At 30.6% G+C, this 10024-nt stretch overlaps 1 long non-coding RNA gene across 1 annotated transcript; it reads right to left on the minus strand.

Annotated features, from left to right (window-relative positions):
- Positions 1–284: 284 nt before the first annotated feature.
- Positions 285–2548, minus strand: LOC119371407 (uncharacterized). Its single transcript, XR_016322887.1, has 3 exons — positions 2302–2548; positions 1333–1418; positions 285–499 (listed from the first exon to the last, which is right to left on the minus strand). It is a non-coding gene; the product is annotated as an uncharacterized LOC119371407 (long non-coding RNA).
- Between the last annotated feature and the right edge of the window lie 7476 nt (positions 2549–10024).

The raw sequence follows: 10024 nt of genomic DNA on the forward strand, positions 1-10024 counted from the left end.
ATGTAATTTTTTAATTTAATTGCAGACTTGCAATAACATAGCAACCATTGGAAAGAAAAACTTTAAACTAATATTAATATAAGTTAATTAAGGACATAATTGTCAAAAAAATTTCAATCACAAAATGGAAACGTTAAACGTTAAATGGATTAACGTTTTAATAAACACTATCTTATCCACTAACAGTGTCACGAACCATTTCCGTGGGCCGGACCGGCACTAGGACCTGGGTGGGCTTAAGGCCCCCAAAGCCCGTAGTAAGCCTAACTTATTTAAATCTTACATTCTATTCATAATTATGGATTCAGGCCCAATAATTTATTTCACAAATATATATCCAAAGTACAACCCACATAATAAATGTCTATACTCTATTTGATCATTTACAACCCAGTTGGAATACAATTGCGGAACTCTACCTGTACATTTACTTCATTATTTTCTCATTAACAGTCTTCTATAATTAATGTTTCAACTCCATAGGACTTTCTTCTATTACCTGAAAAAAAAATAAGTAGGCAGGGGTGAGCGCCAAACTCAATGAGTAGGGTTAGATAACCCTCTCACCCCACACAATCACACAGATGCTAAAATATTTTTATCTGATCACCGATTTAGTATATGATCATGAAGTTTATCACACAAATGGCAATACAACAGCAATCACAATTATTATCACCTTCATATAATCACATCACGTGGAAATTAGTCAGTGGAGTCACCGAAACCCCCGATGAGCCGTCCTCCCACATGGCCCATCCTCTCACGTGTGCACCAGGGAGCCGATCCCCCATTCTGGCCGACCGGTCTAATCCTCACTTGACCAGCCCTCTCATTGTTTTTCCATTCTCTCTCTTCTTTTTCTTTTTTTTTTTTTTTTATACCAACAGGAGGCAACCCGGTCGTCTCCATCAAATCTAGATCATCAGGCGCTCACAACAGGAGGCCACCCTGCGGGCTGCGATCAAATCTAGATTATCCGGTGCGCCCAATAAAGAAGCCAACCTGTGGTTAACGGTAACGGTAGGGGCACACGGGGGCGCCGATCTCCCATTTACCCGGCTAACGGTAATCAGGATCCATATAACGGTAACGGTAATCATAATCGGGATCCATATAACGGTAACGGTCTCACAAACCCATGGTGACCCACTTCATCCCAATTCCACACAAACAAAGCACAGCATAGTCACAACACAAATAATCAAACAATTTTTAATATCAACAAATAGTGCATCACAGTATGATAATTCAACAAAATAATGCATGATAACATTTAGCCGTGAATGCATGAATGCAAGCGGATGATACTAGTTATCTAACACTACTCACAGTTCTTTATTGTCCTTTAAAAGGACTGCCTTTTTAGCCACATGCTTCCAGCTTTTGTCCTCGCATTTTTGAATTTTTATAATCCTCTAAAATAAACAAGAAAATTCTAAGTAAGAATTCTAATTCGGAAAATTATATTTCACATTCGTTTATTAGTTTTGGTTACCAGTCATTTAATTCACTTATTAAATTAAACTATATATATATTTATTCTAATTTATCAACTTTAAATAAAAGGTTAAGTAATATTTTATAATAATACTAATAAGAATACTAATATTAATAATAATAATAGTATTAATAAGAATAATATGATTGATAATATAATATTACTAACAATAATAATTTAATTCGTACTATCTATTAGAGTTCTAAAAATAATCTAATTCCTACCGAAATTTCGGCAGCATCTCCCCTAAAAGTTGGACTATCCTCCTGTTAAAATATCAACAATTTATCAAATATTCAATCCATACGGCCCATCCGTCGGGCAATTAATCAAACAACATTTTCCCATCCTCCTTCAATCTCAACATCACCACACAATCCAAATTATACATTACAATAACATTATATTTAAACTACCTTAATTAAATCAATACTAAAATTATAAAACTGTTAACTACTCACAATTATCAAATTAAATTAACCAAATTACTTAACTACAAATAATAAAATTAATTTAATTAACTAGCATTACTAACATTAACTTAACTAAACTAATTGACTACAAGTAATAAAATTAATTTCATTAACTAATATTTCTAAATTAATTAACTTCAAATAATAAAATTAATTTAATTAACTAATATTACTAACATTAACTAAATCGACTAAAATTATTAAAATTAATCTAACTAAACTAAATCAATTAACTAAATAAATTAACTAAATAAATTCAAGAACCCTAACTTAACTAAATAAATTACCTACAAACAATTAATTTCATTCACTAAAACTAAATTATACCTAATATATTGTTGCCGGAATTCGATTAACCGGAAATGGGGCTGGTGGCCGGAGGTCGACTGGCGGTGTGGAGAGAGGCGGTGAGGGCTGGGCGGCGCGCAGTGGATCTGCTGTTTCTCGCCAGTCACACAGAGATAGACGCAGGGAAGAAGGAAGGAGAAGAAAAGAAAAGAAAAGAAAAGAAAAGAAAGAAAGAAAGAAGAAAAGGAAGAAAGGAGGAGGAGGTGGTGGTGCGGTGGTGGGCTGGAGGTGGCGCAGAAATGGTGGGTGAGAAATGAAGGTGCAGCGCTGGATATAAGAAAAAAAAGAATTTTCTAGATGGTTTGGGTCGAACCAGTTCGGTTCGATTCGATTCGGTCCAAATCATCGATTTTTAACTGGTTTTCAACTTTTTCAATCGGTTTTCGATCCGGTTTCTCACAGTATTCGCACTAAAATATTAATATTAATTTCCAGGCTGTTGATTCATTAAATTTAATTGGAAAATCTTTGAAAATAAAAATTCGGGTTGTTTCAGTCTTCCCCCCTTAAAAAAATTCGTCCTCGAATTTTAAAAGTAACAATAGACTAGGATGCAATAGTTGTGCTTCTCACATAATGGTGCAACTGCTAAAAGTTATTTCATTCACAATCAGGAGAATACTTATTCATTCCAATGTTTAGATATCCACCTTACCATAGTTAATTTAAATTTGAATCGTACTATATCTCCAAGTCGTCAACTCAAGTCAAATATTCATAACCCCAAGCACAGATTCGACACTAATATTCACTTTTACATCTAAGAATTTAAATCCTTTATAACTTCTGCTCAAGTAAGAGTTATTAATCTCATTAGCTATTATAGGCAATAATCATTGCTCAATAAGACGCTCATACACAAACCAAGTATTAAGTCTTCTAATACAAGAATCCACATATTCAAATTTACTACTATCCCAATTTAGAATCCTTATTTCAAAATTCAAAACCTACATGCTAACTCATCCATTTTCCATAAATTCCAAATATTAATATCATTGCTCCAATAATCATGGAAGAAGTTTATAATTAGATAAGATGGTTGCTGCCAATTCAAGGAGATTTTCGATTATTATCAAATGCTGCCATTAAGTACTATTTGATCATTTCCAATTAAGAGAACAATTTATGGCACTACTACAAGCTTATTTCAAACAAAATCATGCAATTTCTCTAGCTAGTTGTTATCAACTGATAGGAGATCCTAATCTCTATCCCAAGTTCATCATCCATTTATCAACTCAACCATTTTCCAACTAAAGATAGATACACAATCTCTTTTCAAATCCTACTAATGAGAATCCCATAAAAAAACAAGTAGTGCATCAATTATGTAGAGAAAATTTAAAATTCACCATCAAGTCCCTATTTTAGTTATTAACTTCTCTATTCCTCTTTCCAATTTGTCATACCATACCATTTCTTAACTAATTATGACTAGAAATTATGCAACTAGCCCTGTTATCTATTGCCATGCCAAATAATTTTTAATGTATTTTCTAAAATTTGCAAATGCCATTCTATTATACTCGATTCCATGAAGAAATCCAGCCTAGATATATATATATATATATATATTTTACAAGCTAAATCAAAATGTAAAATTCTCCAAACTGTCGTTTATATCCAATTTACTTATTTCTTCTGTCTTTAATCAATCTTTTAAACCTAAGTTTACGTATCTAGAAATCACGAATCCTAAACAAGTAGTGCCTTTTGCTCTAACTAAGTAAGAGATTAAGAATGTTAACCCATAATTCAACTCCTGTTTAGACGATGTCCTTTGTCTTAATCCCATGAATGCCTATGAATATTCAGATAATAATATCATTGGTTTATTCCTTTTCTCCAAGTCTATCTTAATGTCTATCATCTGTAAAATTTATACCTAACACGATCGAGGAATATCCTCAACCTCAATTATGTTATCTCTATATTCTTTACTCCAAATAAGGTTAATACCTCATTGAATCCTTCAACATCGGAGTTACAATGTACCAATCCTCAATGGACCTAATTAATTAAGTATTCCCTTAAACCACAAGATATGTCGCAAGCTGCCATTTATAACACAATTATATTCATTCAATCATAATTGCTACCAATTACTAAGAAATTCGGAATAGGTTTACATTGACTCTGAATTATATTTCAATAATTCTCACCTTAATTAGTACCTCAATCATTCCATGGGTAATTTAAACTAATAATTTATCTAATTGACACACATGAGTTGGCGTTCCAATATAATTAAAATGTAATCTTAACCATCTCGTTACCCATCCAATAATCTTATAGTTTATGTTTTCAATCCTCGAATACTTATGTGTATCCTCCTTACTAAATTTGTTAAAATTAGTCCAAATCCACTTATTTATTCTTATACAAATCTCAATATTCCAAATGAATAGTAAAATTAAAACTTAATTAGTTCATTGACGTATAAAATACTCTAGATACCTTTCTGTTCCCTAGAGGCATAATTATATCTCCCTTTCTCCATCCAATAAACTAAGTAACTTACAAAAATGCACTAAGTAATAGGAATTTCTTATTCTAACTACTTTGCATCAAGACATTACATTTATTCATATTCATCGCCACCTCAAGCTGAACCTCATGATTCTTCATCAACTCTTATTCCCAGTTATTACTATTAATAACACTCATCACTTGTACATAATACATTTATAAGCTCATTATATGGATTCGATTCATATAACTCATAAAACTATATCCTAACTAGACGCTGTCAAATGACAGAAGTCAAAAAAATTTCTTACTCTCAAGTAGAAAGTCTATCTTTCTTCCTGCATATAAGTACTTAGTTCTTTTCCTCATCGGGATTACAATCCTTGAATCATTTATCTATTTGTTTATCACCAGACATTTAATAGCTTCCTACATTTGATCTCTTTTTAGATTCTAAATTTACTATTTATGAACCACTAAATTCTCGAAACTCACCTCGCAAGACCCGATTAACTCAACTCAAAAGTTTGGTCATAACATTATCAATTATTTGCTTAATATTCTAGTAGAATTATCACCGACAGTGATAATTATTTTAAACCTCAAAGCCATTTTCCTACCTTCAATAATATACATGTTCCATCATTCTACCATTAATAATATTTCACTTCTTTTTGTCTAGCTACATATTCTTAACTACTTATTCTAAAGCATCTTTTTAACTTTCAAAAAATTTTTTTTTTTTAATTTAATTACATCATAAAATTACTATTCATGATCATTTAATTTCTTAACATTCACATTCTCTCTATATTCCAAGAGATAACAAGAAACTGTTTAATTATACCAACATTATTCTCCTTCATTCTTTATATTCAAATTATGTTCAAATTATATTCAAATTTTATTCGAGCTATAATTTTCCTAATATAATTATCATCGAATATAATAGCATTTCAATCCCAAAACCACTAATTTCCTTTGCTATCTTTTACTTTCATTTTATTATACTTGCTCCATAAGTTTAGTCTGGCTTGTTAAACATCCTACATGTACTAGGATCTTAATTATATTACACATGGATCCATAACTCTTTCATGACTTGTAAACCACAATTTTTCTACACTCATGAAATCCCAAAATATAGAAATCCTTATCTTAAATCCCCTAATACATCATCACTCCTATTTTTTTTTATCAATTTTAATAACAATGACCCAAATTTATCAAACTCCAAATAATAATTATCCTCATTTAAATCATACTAATTTATACTCATCACGTTTCTGTAATTGATTCTTCTTAATATCCATACAATAACAGGACTAGATCCATCCTTACTTATCTAATTCAGTAGTACTATATCAATTCAATAATTGGACAATTATCTCTCCATGTCTGATGTCATTCATCAATACACTTAATCATCATAGCCCACTATTTACATAACATAAGTACTTTAATTCCCTTATGGAGTCATTAACTCCTTCTCAGATTATAGAATCTCCCATTAAACAAAAATCATTATTTGTAATTCACATACCATCGAGTTTGCAACAATTATTTTAAATATCAAAAGGCTAAATACCATTAGATTTAATTCTTACTTGTACCATATTAAACCATAAGATGCCACAATCCACACAATATCCTTTACTAAGTACATAAAGATTAGAGTACTTTATCTCTTACTAAGAATCACAATTTACTTTTCTTATAACCACAATAATTTATATTATTCCCTATATTCATACCCTTGAAAAGAAATAGCTGATGAATGCTACAATACACTTTTCTTCACCAAGCAGTAATTAATTCTCATAATTAAAAATCACTTGGTATAATAATTCCACCAATATTATTCTTTATGAAAAATACTCATCACCAATTATTATAGCAAATCACACCAAATCCTTTAATATTTAAACCTTATAAAAATTAGTTATGTATTTATACTAATTAATGTAACTATTCCATCCAGAAAAATATTTATCTCCACAGTTCTAATAAATTCCACCAACCATATCATGTAAACTTCATCAAATAAATACGCTAAAATCAATACCCTCATTAAATAGATCCTAATGTCCTTGACCCCGAATCATCTAACTCTTTTATCAATTAAGACTAGCAGCCCATTCTCAATATACCCCTGCTGTACGTACACATATATACAAATCTATGCAATTTCAAGCATGTATTCCACAGTCAACATATATTAAATAACACTAGCATGCTTTTATTATTTACTTCAACCTATTAAGCACATATCACTTATCCTCTTATCTAAATGTTATTCCATAGGAGAAAATTTAAATTTTTAAGCTAAGGACACAGTTTCCATTAGAAAGAGTACACTGGTTGATCAGGCCACTGCACTTCCTTCTAATTTCTTCTGTGTTTCAAAGCTTTAACTAACCTTTAAAATATCATTATTTATAGATATAATTATCTTTCACCATTTATTTATCTATTTATTTATTCTTATTATTTATTTTATTTATGATTCTGTGACTGTCTTAGTGCACACACTACAAAAAAAACTTCAAATTGCGACCGATTTTTGCGACCGACAAAAGTCGGTCGCAATATGGATACCAATTTGCGACTGATTGGTAAACAGTCGCAGATTTTAGCGCGGAAAACTCGCGCGGGATTACCTTTCAGTTTGCGACTGAATTACTGCGCATTTGCGACCGATTTTGCGACCGATTTGCGACCAACTTTGTTTCTGTCGCAAAAATGGGCGCGTCAAAAAAAGGACACAATCTGAGACCGAAATGAGATAAAATTGCGACCGATTTTTTGCGACCGCATATTTCAGTCGCAGATCGGTCGCAATTTTGGCGCATATTAAAACGACGTCGGACAATTAAAATTTGCGACCGATTTAAATGACATTTGCGACCGATGAGTCGGTCGCAAATATTAGGGCTTTAAACGCGCCCTCTTCTTTTCCTTTTTTCTTCTTTCTCTCTTCTCCTTCTCCTCTCCTCTCTTCTCCTCCGTCCGCAGCGCGCCTCCAGCCCTCCTGAGAACGCTCCAGCCACTGTGACGCCGCCACCGACGCTCCAGTCACTCCTCTACGGCGTTCGCCACCGTTTGGACAGCATTTGAGGTAAGCCGGTGACCATTTTATTTTTTTCCAATTTTTTTTTTTTTTTTGCGATTTTTGTGTTTTTTTCAATTTATTATTATCGTTACTGTTATTACTGTTAATATTATTAATATTGTTAATATTGTTAATGTTGTTACTGTTATTATTTTTTTCGAAATTTTTTTTTTTGCGATTTTTGTGTTTTTTTTCAATTTATTATTATTGTTACTGTTATTATTGTTAATATTATTAATATTGTTAATATTGTTAATGTTGTTACTGTTATTATTTTTCAATTTATTATTATTGTTAATATTATTATTTCGATTTATTATTATTGTTTCGATTTATTATTATTGTTACTGTGACTGTTTATTATAATTAATAACATTAATCAAATAATGGATTTATAATAATAAGATTAACTAATAAAATATAATATAATTTCATTTCATTAAGATTAATTGCATTATCATTAAATCTTTATATATGTCCTGTAATTATAAAAAAAATTAATAAGGATTTGAATTGAATATATGAGAATTTCAAAATGAAAAAAAAATAAATAATTATGTCAGTTGAATTAAAATAATTTAATTACAATAATAAATATTTCAATTTATTTGGCAGAAAAATGATCATATTTAAGTAATGATCATATAATATCATCTTTTGTTATTTAATGAAAACATATAAGTAAATTATTTAAATTAAAAAATACAAATTTAAATCGGCATTCATTTAAATTTATTAAAAATATATATATAATTATATCAATAATTATACATGAATAATTTATCTATGAAATTAGAATAAACCATCAATAATAGAGGGATGGAGTTGGTAAAAAATCATACGTACAAAGATTCCAAATAACATTAAAAAAGAATTCTTTAAAATATTTAAATAAAATTAATTAATTATAGAAATATAAAATTATAGTAATAAACAAACAACAAAAGATTCCCAAACGTAATTGGTTACCTGGATGAGGAAAGTATTGATTTTTGGGGGATTCTATTAGCATATTTACATCAATATGATAAATATTTTTTATTATTAATTTTTAATAATTCTTAAATTATGAAATAATGTGGCACCAACTCTTATTTAATAATTATGTCACTTTCAGAAATTATTTCGCAAGTCTAACCATCTTACGTCAAATATAAGATAAAAATACGTTGAACACAACAAATATATATATAATTTATTTGTCATTCTCAATAATAAACTTACTTGTCATTGTTGTTACAGTTGCATTGACAAAAGTGGTGTTTTGTTAATTTATTTTTTAATAATTTCCACCGTTTCTAATGGATAACGACAACTTGTTTGAAAATGCTTTCATTATATTTCAATTAAAATATTTTATAAAATAATTTTAACATTATAAGTTAAATAAAAAAAGAAAAAGTTAAACGGCTAGTTAACAAGAAAAGATAGAGGTGGGCTCATTGGGGCCCAATTTAATATGGTTCGTTCATAAATAGGGAATATATCAATCTTCTGCGGCTTCAAAATCTCAATTTGACTGATACTGCAGTTGATGCAAAGCTGGACACGGAATTTGCAGAATGGTTCAAATATTATGTAAGTTACTTTCAATGTACACAACACGGAATGTACATTTATTAAATTTGACTCATGTCATTACTATTTCCCATAGGCTCGAAGCTCGGGAAGCGATATTCGTAACAGATTTATTACGGATCTGGCAAAGGGGCCATTACCGGTTGCTAATGCCTACTCTGGCTACTTTGTAAACGGTTACAAGTTTCACACTGAGGGTTATGGGAGAAGCAGAAAGACAATGAACAGCGGTGTGTGCATAAAGGGATCAAACTACAGTGACGTGTCAAACGATTTTTATGGGAAATTGGTTGAGGTTTTGGAGTTAGAATATCCAAGCCTACCAATGAAGTGCACAATCTTATTCAAATGTGAATGGTTTGATCCTACGCCAAACATTGGCACGAAGGTTCATCCTAAGTATAATCTGGTTGATATTAATCAAAGAAGAAGATATACAAAGTATGAACCGTTTGTTTTGGCAATGCAAGCTGCACAAGTGTACTATGTCCCATATCCATCGTTTAAACGAGATAGATGCGATTGGATGGCAGTGTGTAA

Source organism: Jatropha curcas, chromosome 10, assembly GCF_041381405.1.
Source record: "Jatropha curcas cultivar XTBG-Jc1 chromosome 10, XTBG_Jcur_1.0, whole genome shotgun sequence".
Classification (NCBI taxonomy): Eukaryota; Viridiplantae; Streptophyta; class Magnoliopsida; order Malpighiales; family Euphorbiaceae; genus Jatropha; species Jatropha curcas.